Source organism: Haliotis rubra, unplaced genomic scaffold (assembly GCF_003918875.1).
Source record: "Haliotis rubra isolate DU_JTF1 unplaced genomic scaffold, ASM391887v1 Scf882, whole genome shotgun sequence".
Classification (NCBI taxonomy): Eukaryota; Metazoa; Mollusca; class Gastropoda; order Lepetellida; family Haliotidae; genus Haliotis; species Haliotis rubra.
Window position 1 is genome coordinate 217,873 of NW_025767615.1, and position 25,786 is coordinate 243,658.

The following is a 25,786-nucleotide window of genomic DNA, read 5'->3' on the forward strand; positions in this document are numbered from 1 at the left end:
TTCTGGAACCGTTTCAGAGGAAGTGTATCAGTAGCAGCATTTATCAAACAGGTGACAATTGTCTCATAGTATAGGTTGAGCCCCTCTTCACCACAGTTGACATCTACAACCGGCAACGGCCACAGGATATGTGACACAGCAAATGTATAATCACGGATGATACCACGGTCACGAGGTTTCTCCCACGCAACTCTATGTTTCGCTCCATTGTCAATATGATGTGGCAAGGCAGTATCTAACGCAAATTCACATACAATGGGGTAATGATCCGAGACATTGAATCCATGATCATCAAGTTCTCTGGCATGAGTAACGTTAATTTGGTCATTCTGTGATACTAACACGTGATCAATGGGTGTTTTAGGTCCCCATCATGTGAACAGAAGGTCCAGTTTGGTCCTTGACACTCACTTTGTGTTACTATGGATACCATGTCGAAGGATGACAGCAGGTGATGAAGTCGTCTGCTTCTGGAATTTGGCTGGAAGTCACATCTAGGTCCTGTAACATTGGTGTTGAAGTCCCCCATTACAATAAATGTATATTCTTCACAGAATGACTGCATCAAACCCTCTAAAACGTCAACAGCCCACATAAAGTTGTTTTAAAGGCTGTGTTATTGCAGGTAAATACACCGACAATATCACCAATGGTTGGCTGTTTGGTACATGTATCTCTGCACCTATTACAAAGTCATAATCTGTATCAATCATTTGTGTGTATGGTGCCACACGTTGTGACAGGATTAAAGCAACTCCTCCCCGTGCTGGGAAGCAATTTTCTGGAAGATCATCATGATCACCAAAACATTTTACAAGAAAAGAATAGTCAGGTGGTAAATGTGACAGAAGACATACGTTGCGTTGATGCAACTGATGTTCTGTAAGAGCACATATATCAACCGAGAATGTCTGCAGACAGTCAGTGAGATATGCAGCTGACGACGTGAATCCTCTACAGTTCCATGTCATTAGGCTTAGGAAACTAATTTAATTATCTACATGTAGCCTTGTTCAATATCATATCATACGTGGGTATAGGGCGTACGTGTAATATTCTTTGAAAGTGTTTGTTTGAATAATATTTACAGAAGAAATTCACACATTTAGTTTAGTAAAGCATATTATAAACCTTTCCACAAGTGTTAAAAGATGAAACGTAATCATGTTCTTGTACAGCATGTATGTTAGGTCCTATGATGTGCATAGATACAGTTTCGTATGTAACTCTTCGTCAGAAAAAATTCCAATATCGAAGTCCAGTCCACGATACTCCCTATCCTGTCTTTGCTGAACTGGCATCATAAAAACAGTGTTAGCCATGAACGCCATTTGCGAGTTAACCACACTGTTAAAAAGTTAGCGGTGGTCCTTAGGTGTGTTAACTTAACGTCACGTTAACAACCTGTTAAAAGTTAACAGAGTTTGTGAACAACAAGATAACCCTCTGTTATTAGGTAACAGTCGGTTAAATGTACTTAACGGCAGGTTAAAAGATAACCCGAGTTTTGAACAACCGGGCCCTGATAGACGGCAGTGTGTCTCTGTTAATGGAACATTATGAAAAACTAAATGTTACTGGAGGAACTTCATCATTGCTTTTACATCATCAATCTTTTCTTTGGTGAGTTCTGGTTTCCTTTGTGATAGTTTCTTTAGTTTTAGGCCACTCAATGGATAGTTGAAACCGGGTAATTGTTTCCTTGACGGATAACTTCCCCATTATTATTGAGAAGGGCACTTTGTTCTCATATTCCGTGGAGTTTAGCTTTTGCATTTCTTAAACAACCGACTTCTACTGGAGGGTTCCTGATGCATTTGTGTCTCTTGTATATATCAATGATTTACCTGAAATTTACAAAATATCTGCCGATGACACATCAATCGGTGTTGCGAGAAAATATGTAAAATCCATAGAAGCAACTCTCAACTATGTTAGCCCAATTGAATAAATGGGCCTCAAGGTGCTAGATTGGTGGAGTCGTAGAGGCGGAGGTCGGAATGCATTTATAACCCACATTTCGAACCTTTTATCAGTCTCTAAAAGGAGCTGGCGAGAATGTCGGATTAACGAGAGTAATTATCACTGTTTTAAATGGTTCCCTAATTTTTTGTCAGATTAACGTGATTGTCGGATTAATGAGTGTCGGATTAACGAGAGCTGACTGTATGTACCGTTATGTTTGTCACCCAGATTACTGGAGATGTCGCTGAACCCTGAAGAGATTCGACCCCAAGACACGAGGTCCACCATCACTGCCGTGGCTAACAACCGCTGGGGCCGAGATCTCGCCTGGAACTTCCTCAAGGACAGATTCACGGACCTGGGTGCAGCGTATGTATCGGGTCCCTGTTGTGTATTCCCAACAAAATTGTTTTAAAAGTGGGATTGAACTGACTGTCATAACCTGCTAAAATTCTAAATACCCGCGATTATCCGGACAAGAATTGGTCTTTAGCAACCCGGGGCGGTGGGGTAGCCTGGTGGTTAAAGCGTTCGTTCGTCGCGCCGAGGATCCGGGTTCGATTCCCAGCATGGGTACAATGTGAAGCCAATTTCTGGTGTTCCCCGCCGTGATATTGCTGGGATATTTAAAAAGCTGCGTAAAACCACACTCACTCACTCACTTTATCAACACATGCTTGTCGTAAGAGGCGACAAACTTGGTCAGACTCGCTGATTTAGTAGACACATGTCATGATTGCACAATGCCACACATGTCATCTTATCCCATTAGCGCAGGTTGATGCTCATGATGTTGATCACTGGATTGTCTAGCCCGGACTTATTTACAGAACGCCGTCATATAGCTGGAATATTGAACAACAAAATCGTTCTAAAATCACTGACCGCAGCCACGATTTGGTGGATAACCTGTGAAGGAGGGTGCTTAAAATTCGATCTGGGGTTCCGTTTCATCAAGCGATCTTGATACTGTCTTAAGTCTATGTGAAACCGAAGGAGCTACTATAGTCGTAGACTGACACCTAGTCTCTGAAATAGACACATTTAACAGAAATGGGTTTTTGGATATGATTGTTTCAGGGTCCGTATGACAGACTACGATCTTCGTAGCGCTAACATAGCTTTGTGAAGCGGGGCCCACAGCCGAGTCATACTATCAGAAAACTAAGAATGGTACTTGTTATTACCCTGCCTGGTGCGAGGCATTGAGAGAATCAGTAGGACAAGTAGGCTTGGAATGTGTCAGAGATGGTTTGAACTGCACCGTCGTATCTCGGTTTACTTGAGAAAACGGGCACTGGTCCGGAGTAGTACAAACAGCTACCCGTAGCTATTAAGGCGAAATGGGGGCGGTGGGTAGTCGAGTGGTGAAAGCATTCGGTCGTCATGCCGAAGACCCGGGTTTGATTCCCCACATGGGTACAATGCGTGAAACCCATTTCTGGTGTCCCCCGCCGTGATATTGCTGGAATATTGCTGAAAGCGGCGTAAACCCCACTCACTCACTCAATACATCGTACAAACGACAACATTTTTCGTGCAACACGTGTCCTCGCTGTATGGGTACTCTGGACATCGGTTTGACATCACACATTACAAACCGATGGTAGGGTTCGCACAGCGTCAATGTAAGGAAATTGCGGGGTCCTTTCATTAGCATACTGGCCAACTCTCACTCCTTTGGCTTTAGACTCATATATTACTTATGTCACGCTCTCACGACACTGAGAAATCTTCACGCCAAACTGGCTTCATTCTGCAGCAGACAGAATTTAACCACTCAAAATCACACACATGGATCCGAATACAAAAGTCATCGTTTCCAGTGATTGTTCTGAGAACGAAAATTTGCAGTCATGTCCAAGACAGTTCACTGTTACTCCACTCATAGCTGTCATGATTAACGGTGTAGACAAAACCGGATGTGACGTACTGTCCACATGACTATCGTATTTTCAGGGTGACTTCGTTCTCTGGGATGTCCCGCCTTGTGGGCGATGTAACAAGCAAATTCAACACTGAGCTGGACTACAAACAGGTAAAGCTATATTTCCAAGCAGTTTCAATAACTGAATGGTCAGTTGTTAAATGCCCAGCAAAATCGCTTTGCAGAGTTGCGTCCCTTGATGCTCCGTTTCTAGGTTTGTCAGCTCCACACGTGCTCATATCTAAACGCAATTGACCCAGTCGGCTATGCAGAGTTGCGTCCCATGGGTACGTCAGGAACCTACGATCGTGGTTCGAAACCCGGTTCATCCCATTCGTTTCTAGGTTTCTCAGCATCATACCCAGCGGTGGGGTAGCCTAGTGATTAAAGAGTCCGCTCGTTACGCCAAAGTCCCGGGTTCGATTCCCAACGTGGGTACAATGTGTGAAGCCCATTTCTGGTGTCCCCCGCAGGGATATTCCGGGAGTATTGCTAAAAGCGGCGTAAAACCATACTCAGTCAGTCAGTCGATGACTTGGAATATTGCTACAATCGCCGCAAAAACAAACTCACTCACTCATTCACTGATTTGCCAACTCACTCACTCACTAATTCATTCACAGATCGAAGACTTCGTGAACAGTGGAGCAGATATATCCCAAGCGGGGAACGCCTTCAATCAAGCCCTGGACAGGACACGAGCTAACATTGAGTGGCTTCGAGACAACTATAACATCTTTGAAGATTGGCTCAAAGAACAGAACGCAAACTCTCCTCTCCAGTGACTGTAAACGACACAAACTATCTGCGGTCAAGGAGTGCTGCTTGGCTGTGTAGTAGGATATTTACTTCCCCCTGCAAATTCTTTCCGTGGGAAGTAATATCTAATATCCAATATATAGATAATAACTATATTCAAAGGATATTAGTTCCAGAGGCAGTTTCTTGAATATTTTCTCGCACGAAACTTTTTGCGTCTGTAAACTATTTGCCTTTGGCCCCGTTCCACAAAGCGATCCCATACGTAACATAGGCTTACGCCAGTCGTAGCGCTAAGATGGTCGTAACTCGCATACTTTAACACAAGCGTACGACTGTCTTTGTGATGAGATGATCATAACTCCCCTACTTTAATATAGGCTTACGCCAGTCGTAGCGCTAAGGTGATCGTAACTCGCATACTTTAACACAAGCGTAAACTGTCTTTGTGATGAGATGATCATAACTCCCGTACTTTAACATAGGCTTACGACCGTCGTAGCGCTAAGGTGATCGTAGGTCCCATGCTTTAGCATAGACTTACGCCAGTCGTAGTGCTAAGGTGATCGTAGGTCCCATGCTTTATCATAGACTTACGACTGTCGTATGATCGCTTTATGGAACTGTGCCCTGGAGTCAAAAATCACACTGTCGTCAACACTGCTGAACGAAAAAAACACAGCAATATTTACGTGTTTAATTTTTCGGGGTCGTGAAGATATATATTGCAACATATTCAAACTATATTTGCGTAACAAATACTTTTTTTCGGTTAAAATGTTAAATGATTTTTAAGTACGTGTATCTACAATGAATAAAAGTACAATCAGAAAATATTGATAATTTTGTGCGTTTTGGGGTCAAATGTTTATGTCATCTCGAGACATGAGATACCGACATGTACCGCCCGTGATCATATCACTTTTATTCGATCATTCAATAAGATGATTATGTCTGGAAACGAAGAGCCAGGTATATGAATGAGTGAGTGAGCATGGCTTTACGCCGCTTTTAGCAATATTCCAGGAATGCAACGGCTGTCGACACCAGAATTGGGGCTGACACATTGAACCGATGTGAGGAATCGAATCCGGATCATCAGCGTGGCGAGCAAACGCTTTAACCACTAGGCTACCCAAAAGCCCAATCTTACGTTATTATGTTGTGTTGCCAAGTTGAGTAGTCATGTGAGGAATCGAACCCGGGTCTTCAGTGTGCCTAGCGGACGCTGTAAACATACCCCTACCCTCCGCCCCTTTCAATATGACATACCGAGGATGAGTGATATATCCAGCTTATAAGGGACCGTTCATAATTTATGGCTAGGGGGGCGATGATGATTTTTATGGAGAAGCATGTACAATGTGAATTACCCCCCCCCCTAAAATATATGTACAAAATACAAGTGACTCCCCTGCATGTCATGTACAAAATGAATGACCCCCCTCGCCTTCCCATAATTTCTAAGCATATTTTTAAACATATTTTTATGTACAAAATTGCTGACCCCCCAGTACATGTGTACAAAACTGGTGCCCCCTCACCCCCCAACTGGCTCCCCAGAACAAAATCGGTGATCCCCCTTAAAATCAACATCACACCCCTAGCCATAAATTATGAACGGTCCCTAAAGCCGTGTAAGAGACAAGATCATGGGGACACCTTAGCATGAAATAGTAACATGGTCGCAGTATGAAACGAATTCGACGACAGCGGGCGAAAGGAAGATGACGTGCAGCATGCAGACAATACACGTCCGCCACATGATCGATTGGAACCCTCTCAACACCGAATTGCTGTCAAGTTAACGGAAATACCACGGTACTATTACAGATTTTCCGCGGTCTATCTGCGGACATACTGCAGAAACTTTATGGAATTGTCGTGGTAAGTTTGCGGACGTACTGCTCTTTGTTTGCGGATTAAAAGTAGCACATTCGACACATCTTTGCACGTCTGCGGAATTGTCGCTGCACACTTGATGAAATGCTGCAGAACTTTTACAGAAATACCCTCACTTTTACGAGTGAGTGAGTGAGTTCAAAATTTAAAGTCACGTCGGCAATATTTCAGCCATATCGTGACTAAAACTAATTCTAAATTCATAATGCTCACTTTTACGGAATATCATCACTGCATTGCTAATTTGTCTGCAAAACAAATCGCAAAAATGGGACTTCATTGACATTTTAGTCATTGAAATATAGTTCTCTAATTTCAATTAAATTGAAAAGCAGCCCAGGACAATATTATAGTTCAGAACTTCGCATTTCATTTTAATATACTGAGGAAAACAAATAAGGGAACACCACTTCATGGCAATGATCCTCTATTTATTCTCATATTTCCTCCGTCAACGCTATTCAAAGCTGGTGATGAAAACTGGAATATATTAAAGAAACACTCGAATTTTCCTGTGTTCCTTTATTTGTTTCTCTCAGCAGATATTCTCTATTGTCTTGGAGACAGACTAAGCAGTAGGTAATTCATATGCTCCTAATCTGTAGTAATGTGATTCACATTATGAGCCAAATTATCCAACAAGAGAGACATTCTTCAACTGACAACCATTCCTCTGTATTGCAATGATATCTCTGAGCACTTCATTTTCAATCAATTTTGCAAAAGTATCTCGAAAGTATGCAGTCTTTCTGAGAATAATTCAAATGTGTAATGGAGAAATATTTTGACTTTATAATGTGACGAGTCTTCGCTGCAAAATTCAGTGAACTGGTTCCCGTCACATAACTGAAATCGAGTTGGAGTGAGTGAGTTTAGATTTACGCCGCACTCAGCAATATCCCAGCTATATGGCGGCGGTCTGTAAATAATCGAGTCTGGACCAGACAATCCAGTGATCAACAGCATGAGCATCGATCTGCGCAATTGGGAACCGATGACATGTGTCAACCAAGTCAGCGAAACTGACCACCCGATCCCGTTAGTCGCCTTTTACGACAAGCACATCGGTTGCTGAAGACCTATTCTTTCCCGGATCTTCACGGGTCGAAATCGAGGTGGAATCACGTTGTCAAAATGCATGGGAAGACTGTCTTCCACATGCAATAGGCTGTTGTCTTTGGGCGTTTGTATCAAACATGGTGCTGGTGTGTTTCAGCACCCTTGTTTTTAGGCGCACAAAAAGTTGCATTTACCTTCGGGTATAAATGAACTCACCACGTTTAAGTTTATATATGCTGACTATCAAATTTCAGGGTGTTCCCGTACTTTTTGTTTGTAGTATATTTATATACATACTATTTTCAAATATTCGACAGCATGTTACCCTTTTCCGTATTTTCACAATTTGCTGAAATAATTCAAATTGTCAAGCTATCAAATACAAGTCGAATGAAAAAGGGCACAATGTGTTAAACCCAGTTCTGGTGTCCCCCGCCGTGATATTGATGGAATATTGCTAAAAGCGGCGTAAAACTAAACTCAGTCAGTCAGTCGAATGAAAAAAAATAAGAGTGAGTGAGTGAGTTAAGATTTTAAGTCACATTGGCAAAATTGCAGCCATATCGTGACTATAACTAGTTCTAAATTCATGATAAATGCATATCATTTATAAAACCCTGTCAACGAAGGACAGTCAAAATACTGGATTATCACAGATCTGTTAAAACTAGAACAAAGACAACTATAATCACATACTAACACTTAACGATACGAGATTACACTTGGCAAGAGATCGCTAGTAACGGAAGTTAGGTCACCATAATAGGGAAATTAATTTAGGAAAATTACACACATTTTAAGAAATTGCCACGCTTGATGACATCACACAAATCAGTATTTATGAATTAATCAAGAGGTTTAATAAAACTGATAAAATAATATAACAAACAAATTGTTACTGCTAGCATTCCTGATAGATCAGGTGGATCCTGAGTTACCAATTTCAATAAATAGGCAACATCGATCTACATTACTCAGAAATGTGCCAGTTAGATCTACACGTGATCCATAAATGGTTTAACGCGGTGACACGTGATTTTGTGTAAGGTGCATTGGTCGCAATTCAAGTAATGTTAAGATACAGGTTCTTCTGTTGAGACAGTGCTCGACAGCTTAACTCTCAGAGTTTCTTGGTCTTCGGTCCTACCATACACTGAAACACATGGCAAGTCACTCTGTTCCTAATGCTCACCAGCAATGAATGGGTACCCGGTAGGATTAGATTTGAATGTGACTGATCACTGTATGGCGCTTCGCTTGAATTTTACAGTCCCGAGGGAGTTGAGAATGAAATTCAGTGACTGGGTAATATAAAAAAGGGCTATAGGTCGCCAACAACTGAAGGCAGGTCACGACAATAGGGACCATGGGGACTTACAGTACCGTTGCTACCTACATGAACCCTAGTTGGATTTACATCATCCCTCCAGCAGCCGGTGATTGTAGTCAACATTTAGCCATAATTAAAATCACAAAGATTCTACGCTTAAAATTCGGGTAAGTTTGAAATTTACTTGGAGAGTTTTTGGACTTGCGTACCCTCTAAGGAGGACAATAATTTTACAGGACTTTAACCCCCCTTGAGGGTACTGCCACTAACAACCTCAGTTACTTATTTAAATTTCCAATCAATTATATTTATCTATTTACAAATCATTTAACAAATCAAATTATGTTCAAAATGAAATAATTAAATCATAACTTATATTATGAAAAAGATCATTCATAGTTCGTGATTTGAAACAGATATCCCTTGTGATGGAATACTCAACACAGTCAAGCAAGACATGCTTGACTGTGATTCTTTCATCACAAGGGATACAAAACGGAGGATCCTCACCTTTTAACAGGTATTCATGAGTATATCTAGTATGACCAATACGACATCGTCGCGTGATGACCTCTTCAAATCTGACTGACAACCCAAGTAGGTGTAACCAATATTTATTTCATGTAATTTATTAATACCTACTTGAGTGTCCCTCTGCTACTGCATCAGATCACGGATGTAGGTTCTAATGCTAGCCTTGTAATCAGAGTATGGGATAAGAAGTGGTGTCACAGATTTGTTGAGTGCTGCCTTGGCAGCAAGATCGGCCAAAGTATTCCCAGAAATGCCAACGTGGCTGGGTAACCAACAAAAGACGAATTCGCAATGGCCAGTAGGAAGCTCATTATACAATTCAATAATTTCTAATAAAAGTGGATGTTTACAAGAAAGATTTTTAATAGCCTGAAGACACGAAAGAGAATCGGAAAAGATTATGTATTGTTTATATTACGTTGTTTATTAATATATTTAAGAGCTGTTAATATGGCGTTAGCTTCTGCTGTGAAAATAGAGCTGTTATTTGGTAGTCGAGAAGATATTGTTCTGGATCCAATGACAGTGGCACATGCCACCGGGCCACAATCCTACGACCCATCTGTAAGTAAGGATTTGTATGTATCATATTTATTTTATAATTGATTATATGCTTGTTTATAGTGTAATTCAGTAGTTTCTGATTTCTTAAACTTTGTCTGAGTTAGGTCAACTTCAGGCCTCACCAGTTTCCAAGGAGGAGAAGAAAGAAGACAGGAAGGAGATATATTTTCCAGCTCAATGCCGGCAGCAGAAAGGAATGGTTTGACTCTTAATCCCAGAGGCAGAACAAGAGAAGACTTTTTGTAGTACAGATCCTCATAAAGAGGGTTGAAGACACAGTTATATGCAGGGTTAGACTCGTTAGAATAAAGTTTTGTTATATACTGCAAGGATAATTTGATACGGCGTTGTGTAAGAGATGGATCATTGGCCTCAACACATAGACTGTCACAGGAGAAGTTCTAAAGGATCCAAGACATAGTCTTAGACCTTGATGGTGGACAGAATCAAGAATTTTAAGGTTACCTTTGCAGGCTCCACCATATACGATGGAGCCGTAATCAAACTTCGAACGGACCAGTGATCGATATAGATGTAGGAGGGTAGTTTGATCCCCTTCCCCCTTAGAATTGGAAACGACTTTCAACAAGTCAAGTGCCTTCAGGCATTTATTTTTGAGATATTTGATATGCGGAAGAAAAGTTAAATGGGAGTCGAAAATATGGCCCAAGAACTTGGCCTCCTTTGAGGGGAGTGCCAATTAAAGATAGTTCTGGGTCCTTATGAGGCTTAGATTTTCTACAAAAGTGTAGACAATTAGTTTTGGACTTAGAAAAATTTAAAGCCGGTTTCAAGACACCATTTATTCATTTTGTTTAAACGCAACTGCAGTTGCCTTTCAATAGTATGCATATTCTTACAGCGACAATAATATTAAAATCATCCACAAAAAAGTGATCCATCGATTGAATCGTTTAAAACCTTGGATAAGCTGTTGATCTTAATGCTAAATAAAGTGACAGACAAAATACTTCCTTGTGGGACACCCTGATCCTGTTTGTAATGGTCAGACACGGTTGAACCCACTCGGACTTGAAATTGCCTGTCTGATAAAAACTGTAATATAAAAAGAGGCAAATGACCCCTCAAACAAAAATCATGCCATGCTTCCAGGTGGTTCCGTACGTTTTCTCGAGATCAATTTTATCGATACAGCATGTTGTTTATTTACTATAGCATTTTTAACAAAGGATTCTAAACGTACCAAATGATCAATGGTACTACAATTTTTCCTGAAACCACATTGGATATTGGTTATAAGGTTATTGGTTTCAAGATACCATGTTAATCTATTGTTTACCATTCGTTCCATGGTTTATAGACACAACTCGTTAAAGAGATTGGTCTGTAATTAGACGGATCAGTATGATCCGGGCCAGGTTTTGGAATAGGAACAACAATGGCATCACACCACGAAGTTGGGAAATTCCCTGAAGTCCACATTTGATCAAAAATTTCTAAAAAGATTTCTAAACATGATTCGGGCAAATGCTTCAAGAGCTGATAGTGAATATTATCAGCTCCTGTTGCTGTACATATCATGAGCTTGCTCAAGGGCGGTATGGAGCTCATGTAACGAAAATAATTCGTTATAATCTTCACTATTGTCTGAGTTAAAATGGATTCTTTTCTTTTCCTGTTGTTTCTGTTACTTTTGAAACTCAGGGACATAATTTGATGAAGATGAATGCTTGGCTAGAGTTGCACCAAGTTTATTTACAATGTCAGGTTTATTAGTTAATATAGTATCACCGTCCTTCAGATGATGAACAGTAGATTTGGAACCTTTGCCCTTTATTCTTTGGATCAAGTTCCACACCTTTATAGGTGTACGTAAATTTATGTTGGAAGCATAGTTCCTCCAAGACTGACGCTTATTTTGTTTAAATGCGCGTCGAGCCTTGGCATTTAAAATTTTTACTTTGTCTAAATTATGGACAGTAGGATGTTTGCGAAAATATTTTTCCGCTTTCTTCCTGCACTTTCTGGCCTGTTTACATTCATTATTAAACCATGGTTTACGAATGTGTGGAGTTGCAGAGGACTGTGGAATAGTTTTGTCAGTAATGTCATTTCAAATATCTGAAAAAGACTTTATAGGATCTTCACTGTTCCTGAAAAGGTCATGCTTTAAGCGTTCAACACACAGAGCGTCATATTATGACCAATCAGACCTGGCGAAGTTCCTTCTCGATAAAGATGAATCATCACCAGGGTTGATTGTTTTGAGAATGGTTGGGAAGTGATCACTCCCACATAGGTCATCATGGACCATCCATTTAAATTCATCATACAAGACGGAGTCAGCGAGTGACAAATCCAAGGAAGAATATGTTCCCGGGTGAATCATCATTGAAAATACATAAATTATTATCGGAAATGAATTTCTCAAGAATTTTGCCTTTATTATTAGTGTGGGCACTCCCCAAACCGGGTTGTGTCCGTTGAGGTCGCCCATAATGAGACACGGCTTTGGAAGCTGATCATAGAGATTTTGAAGATCCGATTGTCGGATGCCCGAAGAAGGAGGGATATATAAGCTGCACAAAGTCAAGGCAATATGCAGGGTCAGACGAACAGCTACGGTTTGAAGATTGGTATTAAGAGATACAGGGCTATGAATTATACCCTGGCGCACCAAAATGGTAGCACCCCCAGTTGCTTTATCTCCCGGAGGAGAAAGGTAGTGATAATCGGTATACTGCCGCAGATTAAAGTTATCAGTATTTTTTAGATAATTATCTTGAAGACATAATGCTGACGGTTTACAATCTTGTATCAATAAGTGGATCTCATTGAAGTTATTTTTCAATCCTCTGCAATTCCACTGCATTAAAGTCGACAATTGAGTCATAGTGCCTCAACTGGCGATCGTTTTCGTGAATGTGAGGAGGAGCTATTTCTCCGTCTGTCTTGTGTAGACAGGGTAACGTCCATATCTAGAGGCCCAAAAGAGTTTTCCAGAGGAACCTCTGGAGATGAAGGAATGATAGGGATTGGTTTTCTGTTTAGTGTGTTTCCTTTCTTTTTGACTGATTGACTGTCAGGCTGTTTGCCAGACGTTTGTGATTTTGGCTCAGGATGTTTCTCGGTTCGACATCCAGTTGTAGCCTGAATTACTGGGGAAGTCGCTGATGCAACTGAAGCTGAATTAATGGGATTCAAGTCTGTCTGACAGGTTACAGAAGATGTCGCTACAGAGCGAGTTACTGCAACAGAGTATGTTTTATTTGATGAAGTTGAGGTCTCAGTTATGAATAGCTTTTTTGCGTCAAGATAGAATATATCCTTTTCGCATTTCAGTTTCAATATTTTTTACTCTTTTTGCCAAACAGGACAGGATTTGGATGTAGCAGCATGTGGTCCAGAACAGTTTGCACACTTAAACTCATTGTCACATTCTGTATTTTCGTGGCAGTCACCACAACGATGACATGCAAAAGAGCCACGACAGGAGTTGGACCGCTGACCGAACTTCTGACACTTAAAGCAACGAAGTGGACCGGGGACATACACGTCCACTCCAATATTGAAATAACCTGCTTTAATGGATGGTGGTATGGATGCACGGGCAAACGTCAAGAGATAGGTGTTGGTTTTGACAATAGTACCCACTCTCTTGATGGTGAAACGTTTTACAGCAGTTACACCCTGATCGTGAAGCACCATAGCAATATCCTCTTCCGTCATGTCGGATAAACAGCGAGCTCTGTCTCTGATAATACTTCGACAGGAATTTAATGTTCTGTGCACGGACACAGCAACCCCACTAGGTAATTTCATAGATACAATTATATATAGAATTTGAATTTGAACAGCCAAGACCAAATAGTAATATGTTACATATTTGCAAAAATATTCTCCATGCACAGGGCCTGGCGTGACCAGCCGATTGATAGAACAGGGCCCATTCTACCACCCGTCTAGGTGACGTAAGGGGCGAAGTGGTCTGTTGGGCACTGAAACGCTGTTCTTGGAACCAGTGCCCTCAACCACCAGACTCCCCTCCTCCACCGACACAGGGGCGTTACCCAGCACCCACCACGAGGAGGTGGCTCTTCACGGGTGCCGAGTTTCGCTGTAGATGTCGAGCTTAGTTGTAGATATTGCCGCAAGACTTCTCGTTCTTCTCTAAGCTTTCGTGAATGACAAGTTACACAAAATACTGCTCTTCCTGACTTGAGATGTAATGTGACATGAGAGGCAATATATCTCTGATGATTCAGGAATAATATCTTTCAAGATCATTTTGTCTATATCTGATATAAAGGTTAAACATAGTACACCAATGTCCCTTATCGAATCCACACACTAAGCATTTCTACTTGTTCGTTACATGAGTGACTGGTGACGCCTCCTCTTTACGTTTACGAAAACTGTTAAAGAAGTGACATATGCTGCTGTTTTGTTTTAGGAATTGGCAGGTATTGCTGGTGAAGTTAGTTTTCAATGTTACATTCACGTTGGGGGCATGGAGGGGGGACTGTCTAAGGCGACAGGCTAGTGATCCAGCGAGTTTAAGGTGCCGGGATCGAGCCCAACTGGGACCGGGTTTGGAAACGTTGGAGTCGACTTTGTGATGGTTGCAACATGAATATGTGCAAACACCTAGTTGCGGGTACAGCAACGAGCAGTAAAACTTGAATATAAAGTACTGTGACTATGTGTCCCAGTCCACCCAGCTGTGAATGGGTACCTCGAAAGGATGGGAAAGCCACGAGAACTTGGTCTGCCTTGTGACTGCACGAGTTGTATTATCCCCAGGGAGTTTTGATTGAAAAATACGATGTGCCGTAGATGTTGACATCCAATGATCCAGGGAAAAACAAAGCACTTTGAGCATGCTTGTACATGGGGTGGACTATAGCGCTGTATAATACCATGTAATATAATAATAATAGCACTGTCAAACCAGTAATGTGGCTTGCAGCGTGATTTCACTGCCCTACTGTGTTTTCGGACCGCCTCCGTGGTGTAGTGGTTAGAGCGTCCGCTCATAAAGCGGAAGGTCGCCGGTTCGATCCAAACAGTCATACCAAAATACGTTACAATATGGTACGTGTTGCTCCCTGCATGGCGCTTGACATTAATGGGTACAGCAAGGATTGATTGGCTCGGAGTCAGTATAATGAATCTGACTGGGGTATTCATGCTTAACTGCGGCATGGTATCTCAGTCTGGGCTAGTACAAGCAGTCAAACATACACACGCATGAACGTCGTCATATGAGCGAATATTCTTAAGTACGACGTTAAACCCCATTTCACCTCACCTCACATCACCTCACCTCATTGCAATACTTTGTCTTCGATTTAAATGTAATATTCCACTGACAATGTTTAATAAAATGGATGATCAGTTCTGACCGCAGACATAATGTTTCTCATTATTGTTTCCTATGTCAGTCAGTCCTACTTAAAGTAGCACAGAAAGTTCTTACTGCAATGAAACGTTTTTCTCCAAGTGGGGAGAGTCTTAAGAGTCTGTGTTACAGTGAGTGAGTTTTAGTTTTACGCCGCACTCTGCAATATTCCAGCTATATGGCAGCGGTCTGTAACTAATCGAGTGTGTACCAGACAACCCAGTGATCAACAGCATGAGCATCGGTCTACGCAATTGGGATACGATGACATGTTTCAACCAGGTCAGCAAGCCTGACCACCCGATCCCGTTAGTCGCCCCTTACGACAAGCATGGGTTACTGAAGATCAATTCTAACCCGGATCTTCACGGGGTCTGCGTTATACATTGTATGATGTGCAACAATGTTTCAACTGTTATACACTGTTTGCTGTAGCTTCGGTTAGGGACAGTGGTATGACTTTGTGAAGATTTAAACAGAATGATATGTTTAAAAGAAATGCATTCACGATCACTCCGCCTTAGAAAAGCTATATACAGGGAGTTAACTCTCTCATGTCACATTCAACTTCAAGGGACGAGAAGACGAACATGGATACTCTCAGCCAAGCCCTTATTTCCAAGTTGGAGTCTATTTCTTACGTTGTTGTCTGGTTATGGTGTGAACGACCCGAAAGGGCATTGACTTACTATTAGATCAGAAATGCGTTACTTTGAGTGTCTTTAGTCATTTGGGTCTTGTCTCTCAATGACTAGTCAACGAGCTGGACATAACTGAAAGAAATGTTCCATTGTCACAATAAAACAATGGTCAGGTTATGACCTCGCCTACGACTCAAAGCGGGATCTACAAATACGTGTCACGGTCCATGGCCTAGATTTTCGAAGCTCTCTTGGCGCTAAGATAGTCGTAAGTTAATGTTAATGCATGGCACTTAAGCCTATCTTAGCGCTAAGAGAGCTTCGAAAATATAGGCCCAGGTCTAAGATCGTCACATCGTCTCCGCTTGTTTAAGGAGGTTTAGCATCCAGAAGAGCCATTCGTAGACGGACTGATAGAATCATCAGTCCCATCAGTTTGGAGTTCTGTGGTTGATGGGTGAATATTACTATTACTGTCTTTATTGTTGTAAACGCTGATGAAGAACAAGAACTTTCAGTAATGCCACGTTTTTTTTCAGAGAGAATAAAGTGTTGGCTTTCTTGAAGCTTGTATCCTTAATAAAATATATTCTATCACTTAAAACTAACCTTCATTTCTTCAAGACCACCACATGTGTCACTGGTAAAGTTGCCAGCCAGAATGACAATCTTAAACATCTTGCCTTGCATGAAAAGCATGTGCAGCAACTTACAACCAATGAGAAGTTTCAAGGCTTCTTCATAAACTTTAGGCCAATCAGCACAGTTAATACAACCTATGAACTGTGAACTATCCTTACATAGGTGGCAAGGCTCCAAATGAGTGGTCCTGAGGGTCACCACCTCATTATGAAATTAATAATCTTTTAAAGCTTATAATAAAACCCAAACACCAAAACAATGCCAAAATAAATACATTTGTACAGTATTTTGCACCCTGTTACATGTACAGAAGCAAGAAGGATCAATTGTCACAATTAATCACGCTTTGTTGTGTTAGTTGTTAAGTTATATGTCATGTCAGATTATGTCCTAGGAAGACTCGATAACTTAAAACTGTGGTGGGAGACGATCACATTACTTCCATGTTGGTTTGGCCTGCACAGACGCTCGTTTGCGCATGGACCAGTCATTCTACAGACTCTGAGGGAGTAATCATTATTCAACATCTCCCTTTCTTTAGAAAAGTAAAGATAGCAATGACCACACTAACCCAGCAAACGATTTAACTTTAAGCAATGGTCTATTAACTGTTAACTATTAATTCTTTTATTTTTTTTAAAAACAAGAGCTACAATGAACAAAATTAAAGTCAATATCTCCTTCTGAGAAACGTGTTATATCTTCGTCCTTTCTTGCATGAAAGTCTTTTCTCCTTCTGATAAACAGGGCCAGATGTCACATCTTCGTTCTTTTATCTAAGGTACAAAGTGTATGTTAGTGTCACACTTTTACACACATACCCAGTTAACCATTTAGTTTCAACTTGGGAATCAACTCATTCGATACTGCCTTTGCATGTGTACTGCCACTCTAGGATCAACACTTAACACTACATGGTATGGTGATTTCACATTGCCTGGCTTATACTCAAGGGGTTGCCTAATTTATTATGAAAGCTCCGACGTGGTGAAGGCAGTGAACACTTTGTTTTATGTTATGGCATGAATGGCTGGCTTAAGTGTTTACAGTGACTGAATGCAACAAGAAACCAGCAACCATTGATTTTCTGCATTTTTCATAGGACATAAAAGCTTTAGTCTTGTCAAAGCAATATCACATTGAACACACATCGAAAGTCAGTTTATATACTTTCGGAAACTCAGGCCATGCAGATGTCATCGTTATTCAGGCTCGTCTACTTTGTTAGTCTCCCCCTGCTGAGGTACACCACGGCATCCCCATCCTACAAATCGTTGCATGCGATACGCATTGAGGAGTTCGACGGTAAGAAAATACTGCAGTCTGAAATAAATACTTTGCCAAATGTGACAAAGATGTACTTATTTACAGCATGTAGCAGAGAGAAGTACTGTCTAAGTTTTCACTTCTACCCTGATGGTCGAACGTGTGTCACCTTGCGAGAACGTTTTGAACATGTTTTTTATGCAACCTCGACCACCGTCACCGTGTATCAACTTTTCCAGGCTGATAAACATAAGTAGGAAGTTTCTCTCAAAGATATTAACACCATTGTTTTAATGGAATGCCCTCTTATCAAAATATGTGCATGTACACACTTGTCAGTCGATGTGAAACTTGTTGTCATGGACGCACAAAAAAATATCTTATTCAGACATGCAATACTACCCAAAGCACCAGTTCATCACCAGACCTACCTATGTGCCAAATTTGGTGAAGAAATATTGAAAGGTTTTAAAGTTCTGCTCTAGGAGACGACAAATGTGGACGGACGGACGGAGTCCTTTGTAAAACACACACCCCATCCCCACCCCCATCTCTCTCTCAAAGGGCGTTGCGGGAGATTAAAAGCAACGTCTCGACGAACTAGATTGACCATCGGACACTAATTCTGCAAACGTTGATTCCTGGCCTAGATTCCTAGTGATTGAGACTTCCGACTATCTACCCATTAAGCTGAACACATTGGCTGTGTCCAAAGCTGTCCATGGGGTTTGTGGGGAAGTTAATATTATTTCCCATACGGGCTAGGATACACAGGTGATTATTTTTGTAATAATCGCACTTTGCTTTTCAGTGATTCTCAACGTTGATTGGTCAGCTAAGCAGAGACGAAATATGATTGGTTGACGGAACTACTTTTCATGATCCAAGTTCATTGACAACTTTTACCGTTCATTGATAATGAGAACGTGCTGTACTCACATTCCGAGATTTGAAAAAGAGTTGAGTTGGGCTTCACGTCACATCGCCGTTATTCCAGCCATATTGTGACGTTTACATTTATTACCATTCTAAGTCCAAAACTCCCTCCAAAACTAGGTCCAAAAGAGTTTTGTTTTAAAAACATATATTTTCATTACACTACCATGTAAAAAACCAAAAATGTTTTAGCACCAAATACAAAAGCAAGCAAATCGTTATTCTCTTTACAAAGTTACAATTTATAATACAGGTCAGCTTCCCTCAGGTAATTTACAATCATATGCCCGCTCACAGGGGAAAACAGATCTTTCAGATTTATCGCATCATAATGTGAGTCCCTTGCAGTCGAAAAGTCCACACAGTCAAGCAAAATATGCTTGATGGTGAACACTTCGTCGCAAGAGACACACATGGGAGGTCCATCCCGATCCGTTTCCACAGAAAGTCATGAGTAAACCGACTCTGGCCAATGTGACATCCTCGTAAAATTACTTCATCACATCTTGACTGACAAACCAACTGACAAAACCAATTGTTGGCTTTAGTTCATGAAGTTTGTTTCTTCCTACTTGAGCGTCCCACCTTTTTTGCATGAGGTCCTGACTATAACTTTTGATAGTGGGTTTGAAATCACTGTACGGGATCAACAGTGGAGGGCTTGTCAAACTTTAGCTGCAGCATCGGCCTTTGTGTTACCTGCTATGCCGACGTGACCCGGCAACCAGCAGAGGACGATGTCACATTGGCCAGTAGAAAGGTCGTTGTAAAGTTCTAAAATGTTTAGGATGATAGGGTGACTTGAAGTAAAATTTTGAAGTGCTTGAAGGCAAGATAATGAATCTGTAAAAAAATATATGAAGTTTTTTTAGTAGTTCTGGTGTTTAATATAGGTCAAAGCTGTCAAGACAGCTTTGGCCTCAGCAGTGAAAATGGAACTGTTGCCTGGGATTCTAGAGGAGACAGTCTTGGATCCAATGACTGTAGCACTGGCAACTTGGCCATCATCATTGGATCCGTCTGTGAAAATGGATCTATGTTATACTTGGAACGTAACTGTTTGTATTCCCGTTGGAACACCAAAGGATTTGTTTCAGATTTTTTTAGATAGGTGAGGGTAAGATCGATCTGTGGCTTCACCATCTGCCAGGGTGGCGAAGACAGAAGCCGGTAAGGTGCTATGATATCAAGATCAATTATAGCTGCAGATATGTGTGGTTGAACTCTGATTACAAGTGGTGGAATCAGGCTTGGCACTTTAGGAAAGAGGTTTTCGTAGAGAGGGTTGAATACACAAGTGTATGCTGGATTGGACTCATTTGAACGCAATTTAGTGATATATTGCGGTGAAAGTTTAATGCGGCGTTGTTCAAGGGAAGGTTCGTTAGCCTCCGCATATAGACTGTCTACCGGAGAGGTCCTAAAGGCTCCAAGACAGAGCCTAAGGCCTTGGTGGTGGATAGAATCTAATTTTTCTAAACGCTTTTGCAGGCTCCACCACAGACAATGGTGCCGTAATCCAGTTTAGAGCGAACCAATGATCTGTACAGGTGAAGGAGGGTAATCTGATCCCCTCCCCACTCTGTATTTGAAACGACTTGTAGTAAGTCAAGGGCCTTCAAGCACTTTGTTTTTAAATATTTTATGTGTGGTAAGAATGCCAAGTGACGATCAAATATGAGTCCCAGGAATTTGGCCTCTTCTACAACCTTTATAGGCGTACCATCTAAAGATAGGTCTAGATCCTTTTTGGATTTTGTTAAGGCTGAGTTGTAGCTGCCTTTCTATTGCATGCATAATCTTACAACAGCATGAAATATTGAAATCATCTACAAAACGGGACCCATCACCACAACTATTTAAGACGTTAGTGAGGATGTTAATTTTGATGCTGAAAAGGGTGACAGACAGGATGCTGCCTTGAGGGACGCCCTGGCTTTGGTGGAAATAGTCAGATAATGTGGAACCCACCCGTACTTGAAATTGTCTGTTGTTTAAAAACTGGGATATGAACTGGGGTAATCTGCCTATGTTCAGAGTCATTCGGAGTCAGTGTAAACCCTATGTTCAGAGTCATTCGGACTGCAACAGTTTGTAGGTTGGTGTTAAGTGGAACAGGGCTATAGAGGATGCCCTGCCTCACCAGGATAGAAGTGCCTCCTGTAGCTTTAACACCAGGAGGAGAAAAGTAGTGGTATGAACTATACCGACGGGTGTCAAGTTTATCAGTTCTTTTTAGGTAGGTTTCTTGGAGACAAAACGCAGATGGTTTAAAATCTTGGATCAATAACTGCAGTTCATTAAAATTATTTTTGAGTCCTCTGCAATTCCATTGAATCATGTTTTGTGGATTCATAGTGCTTCCACTGGTCACATGTCACATGTCACGTGACCGTGAGAAAGCGTTTGAAGTACTCCTACTGGTGTCAGGTGGGGATGGAGTGACCTCCATATCCAGAGGGCCAAAGGAGTTGTGGACCTCGACGGGGACATCTAAAGGAGAAGTGGCCTTTGGTTTGGGGTTTGGCAGTTGCCCAAGCTACTTTAGTCTCTGTAGTTTCTTTCCTTTCCTTTTTTGGCGCACAGTTTCTGTTTCTGGCTTTGGCATTGGTTCTGGTGTTTGTGATTCAGAGGTTTTGACTTTTGGTTTTGGTGGTAAAATGGCTGAGATGGGCTGAGAAGATGAGACCCATGTCAGATCGGTCTTACACGAGATAGTTGCAGTAGTGATAGAAGGACGGGAGACAGCAGAAGAGTAAGTGATGGTTGACGGGGTTACAGATAAACTTGCAACCCTCTTCTCAGCTTCATGAAAGCGGTAACCAACAGCAGAGGAACGACAGGACTTAGATATATGTCCAAACTCTTGGCAGGTGTAGCACCGGAGTGGACTGGGTACGTACACCCCCACACCAATGCTACAATAACCAGGTTTAATCGATTCGGGAATCTTAGATCAGGCGAACGTAAAGATGTAGGTGTTTGGGGGTTGAACCACATCGTCCTTCTTGATCATGAATCTCTTTACAGCTGTGACAGACTGCTGGGAGAGTCCCTGGACAATTTGTTCTTTAGTCATGTCAGACAGGCATCGAACTCTGTCACGTACAGTGTCTCTACACGTGTTTAGTGTTTTGTGCGCTGAGACAGCAACCTTTACATTGACAAACTCTTGTAATTTCAGTAGGAGCTTTGTGACATTGGCAACCTATCCGCAGATACCAGCGATACCCTTGCATACTGCAAATGGATTCAATTGGAAAGGTTGCTTGTCACAAGCTTCGATGATTAAAAAACGTGGCCAGTAATCAGGTCGAATGGGCGTACTCTCGTCAGACGAGGAAATGTCTTAATCCATATGTCTCCATTTTGAACCGGCGTGTTGGAAAGCCATGTCGTTAGGAATGTGGTTCGCCACCCCCTCACTCACCATGGAGTGTCAACAAGGACGATCTTATACTGCAGCGGATCTCCAAGATGCAAAGACCGAGGATAAGGGGGTGTTATACTCCAGCGAATTTGACATGGAATGCTGTAGCTGTCTACCAGATTAAAGGATGGTTCGGTGCATGACAATCAATTGGAGACGTACAGAAATCGGAGGTCAGCATCACCAGATTGGCCCATGAACCACCGCCTTCTGTGCATAGGTCTGCACGGCTGATTGGTTTTGGCAGAATATCAGTTAACATTTTGTGTAAACATTCCATGCACAGGGCAAGGCGTGACCAGCCGATTGGCAGAATCGGGCCTATTCTACACACCCGTCTAGGTAAAGTTAGGGTCAAAGTGGTGTGTTGGATTATTGAACATGATTGCAGGTTCTGTCATCTTCAACCACCAGACTCCCTTCCTCTGCCAACACAGGGACGCAACCCGCGGCAAACGGGCTACCCAATTTGGTCGCCTCTTACAACCAGCAATGGGGTGTTGTGGACCTATTCGACCCCGGGTCCACACGGGGGCAAAGAGCCATTAGCGTTACCCAGCACCCACCACGAGGAGGTTGCTCTTCAAAGGGTGCCGATATAAAAAAGAAAACATAAAGATTAAAGAATATGAATACTCTTTTTATAAGACATTAACTTGCAATAAAATTGCGTTATAAATAGTAGTCTTGTTAAAATAAATAATCTTACCACACAAAAACAACAATCGTTTGCATTGTTTGTTTACATGGCCGCCATTAGGCTAACCCAGATCCCGAAGACATCTCATCCACACCCTCTTTGACAATGGTGTACCAGCACATCAAGTCATGCAAATGTCGGGCACAAAAAATGTTCAATCAATAAACAGTTACTCTTCAATTAATGAGAAACAAGATCAGTCCATCAAGAAATTGTTGTCAAACCACAGCTCTGCCCACTCATCCTCTGTCTCAGGCTGCCACCATGACGCCAGTCTTTGTCGCATGCCGTAAATCTTCATTCTGTACAAACACTATTCTCAGGCCCAATTTATGGTGCTGTAATAATAATAATAATAATAATAATATATAGAGATTTATATAGCGCCAATATCCAGATGAGTCCTGCTCAAAGGCGCTTTCGTATGAGTCTGACAAGGAAAGAGTCACTCGGAACTGTAACATGATTTGAAAAAGAATGTTTTCAACATTCTCTTAAATGCACAGATTTTCTCTGCACTTTTAATGCCCAATGGGATGTTGTTCCAAAGCATAGGACCTGCTTTTGAGAAACATCTGTCTCCAAATGTCTTTGTCTTTGTATTCCTCTTCAACATCTCGAATGACTCCTCTGTCAACTGACCATCTGCTCCAAAGAGATATATTCTTCCCATTGACTCGGATTCCGAATAGAGTTATCCTTCTTGGAACTGCTGTACTCTACTGGGACCTATGACGTGACTGTAACACGCCTTCCACAGACGAAAATGTTGTTTAATCTTCAGACTTGTTGAGTTTCTTGACAGAAATACGTATTCTAGATGTATTCGTTGGATGGTTGGCTTTTACATTTCCCAGCTTTGAACCGTCGACTTTCCCAAAGTTTTTTTCCAAAGTGTGCATCAACACTACATCGTCACCCGTCACAAGACACACGTCAGTCGTGAATGAACGCTGTCACGGCGCACTGACTTGATCAAATAACGTTTTAGCTGTTATTATGTCCAATGATATTGTCTTTAAAAGATTATCTTCATCATATTAACAAATGTTAATATATTATTCCATAAAAAATATTTCTGTGGTATTTTAAAGCCATTTCACGAGGTACTATTTTCCATTGCGTATTTATGTTATTACCTCAGGAGATGTTAGGTTTAATACGGGCATGAATACGAATCATTTGTTTGAGGTCAGAAGGTCCTCTCTCCGGGTGTTTTTTATTTCGTGGTTCTTCTTTTTAAATTACATTGTGGGTAATAAATAGAATAACCAAATCGGTAAGAGTGATTACAGGAAATATGCCCTCCTTAAAATAATTTTCAGTGCCTCCCCAACTCGGGCATATTTCTCGTAATCACTGGGCTCTAGCTGGGTTTACACCATCCCTTCAGCTGTTAACAATTTAGACAAATCTAGCCAGACATTAAAAAGACACATATACTACGATTAAATGGTGCAGAGTTAAAATTTACTTTGAATGTTTTGGGACTTAGGTACCCTCTCAGGAAGACAATATTTTTACAGTACTTTAACCCCCTTTGATGATACAGCCACTAACAATCCGAGTCACTAATTCAAACTGCCAATCATAAAATATGTATCTATATTGTATTTAACAAATCAAATTCTTTTAAAAACGCAATAATTAAATAAGAACTGTTACTATTAAAAATATCCTGCATAGTTCGTGATTTAAAATAGATATCCCTTGTGATGGAATATTCAACAGTCATGCAGGACATGCTTGACCGTGATTCTTTCATCACAAGGGATACAAAACGGAGGATCCTCACCTTTCAATAGATATTCGTAAGTATGTCTTGTGTGGCCAATACGACTTCGTCGCATGATGACCTCTTCAAATCTGGACTGATAACCCAAGTAGGTATAACAAATACAGGGTTTTATTGCATGTAATTTATTAATACCTACTTGGGTGTCCCACTTCTTCTGCATCAGATCATGCCGAAGACCCGGGTTCGAATCCTCACATGGGTACAATGTGTGAAGCCCATTTCGGGTGTCCCCCGCCGTGATCTTGCTGGAATATTGCTAAAAGCGGCGTAAAACCAAACGCAGGCAGTCAGTCGGTCTTCTGCATCAGATGTGAGTTCTAATGCTAGCAGTGTTACAAATGTCAACAGTTTGGTCATGGTTCCAATTCATGCCATAATTTGCAGTCTGACATCGCTGATGGGATCACCATGACGGCACAGACAGTGAGAATGATCTCATATGAGTAAATTGCAACGGGACACATCTTGTATCATCTAGGCCATACCGTATATGTCAAAGCTTTATATATGCAGGACATTTCCTATCACGAAGCCCCTAAAATGCCTTTACATGAATGAATCTGCAACTCCTTCAAATATCACTTATTCCGCTGCAGTCACCCATTCTATAGCAACGTCGTCAGCTGCATGTCATGGTCTTTTCATCCAAAAAAGCTACTGCCCCAGTTGACGTCTGGGTCTCAGACAGAAATTCTCCCTGACACATCACAACGAACCACTTCACAGCCAGCCAACAATCTATCAAAAGAAAAAAAGGAAGAAAGGAAAAGGTTACATAGAAACCTGCCATCTACTGACTCTTCATCTTCAGAGGTTCCTCTCCAAAATTCCTTTGGACCTCTAGATATGGAGGTCACTAGGCGGAGGAATAGTTCCCCTTCCCATTTTCAAAAACAATCATCATGACTCAATTTGTCAATATAATTCAGTGGAACTACAAAGGACTTAAACATGACTTGTCCGATCGGGTC

At 41.4% G+C, this 25,786-nt stretch overlaps 1 long non-coding RNA gene across 1 annotated transcript; it reads left to right on the forward strand.

The window, feature by feature from the left end:
* Window positions 1-7,676: 7,676 nt before the first annotated feature.
* Window positions 7,677-25,153, forward strand: LOC124263444. The gene is made up of 3 exons (XR_006894843.1): window positions 7,677-7,776; window positions 22,152-22,158; window positions 25,143-25,153. It is a non-coding gene; the product is annotated as an uncharacterized LOC124263444 (long non-coding RNA).
* The last annotated feature ends 633 nt before the right edge of the window (window positions 25,154-25,786 follow it).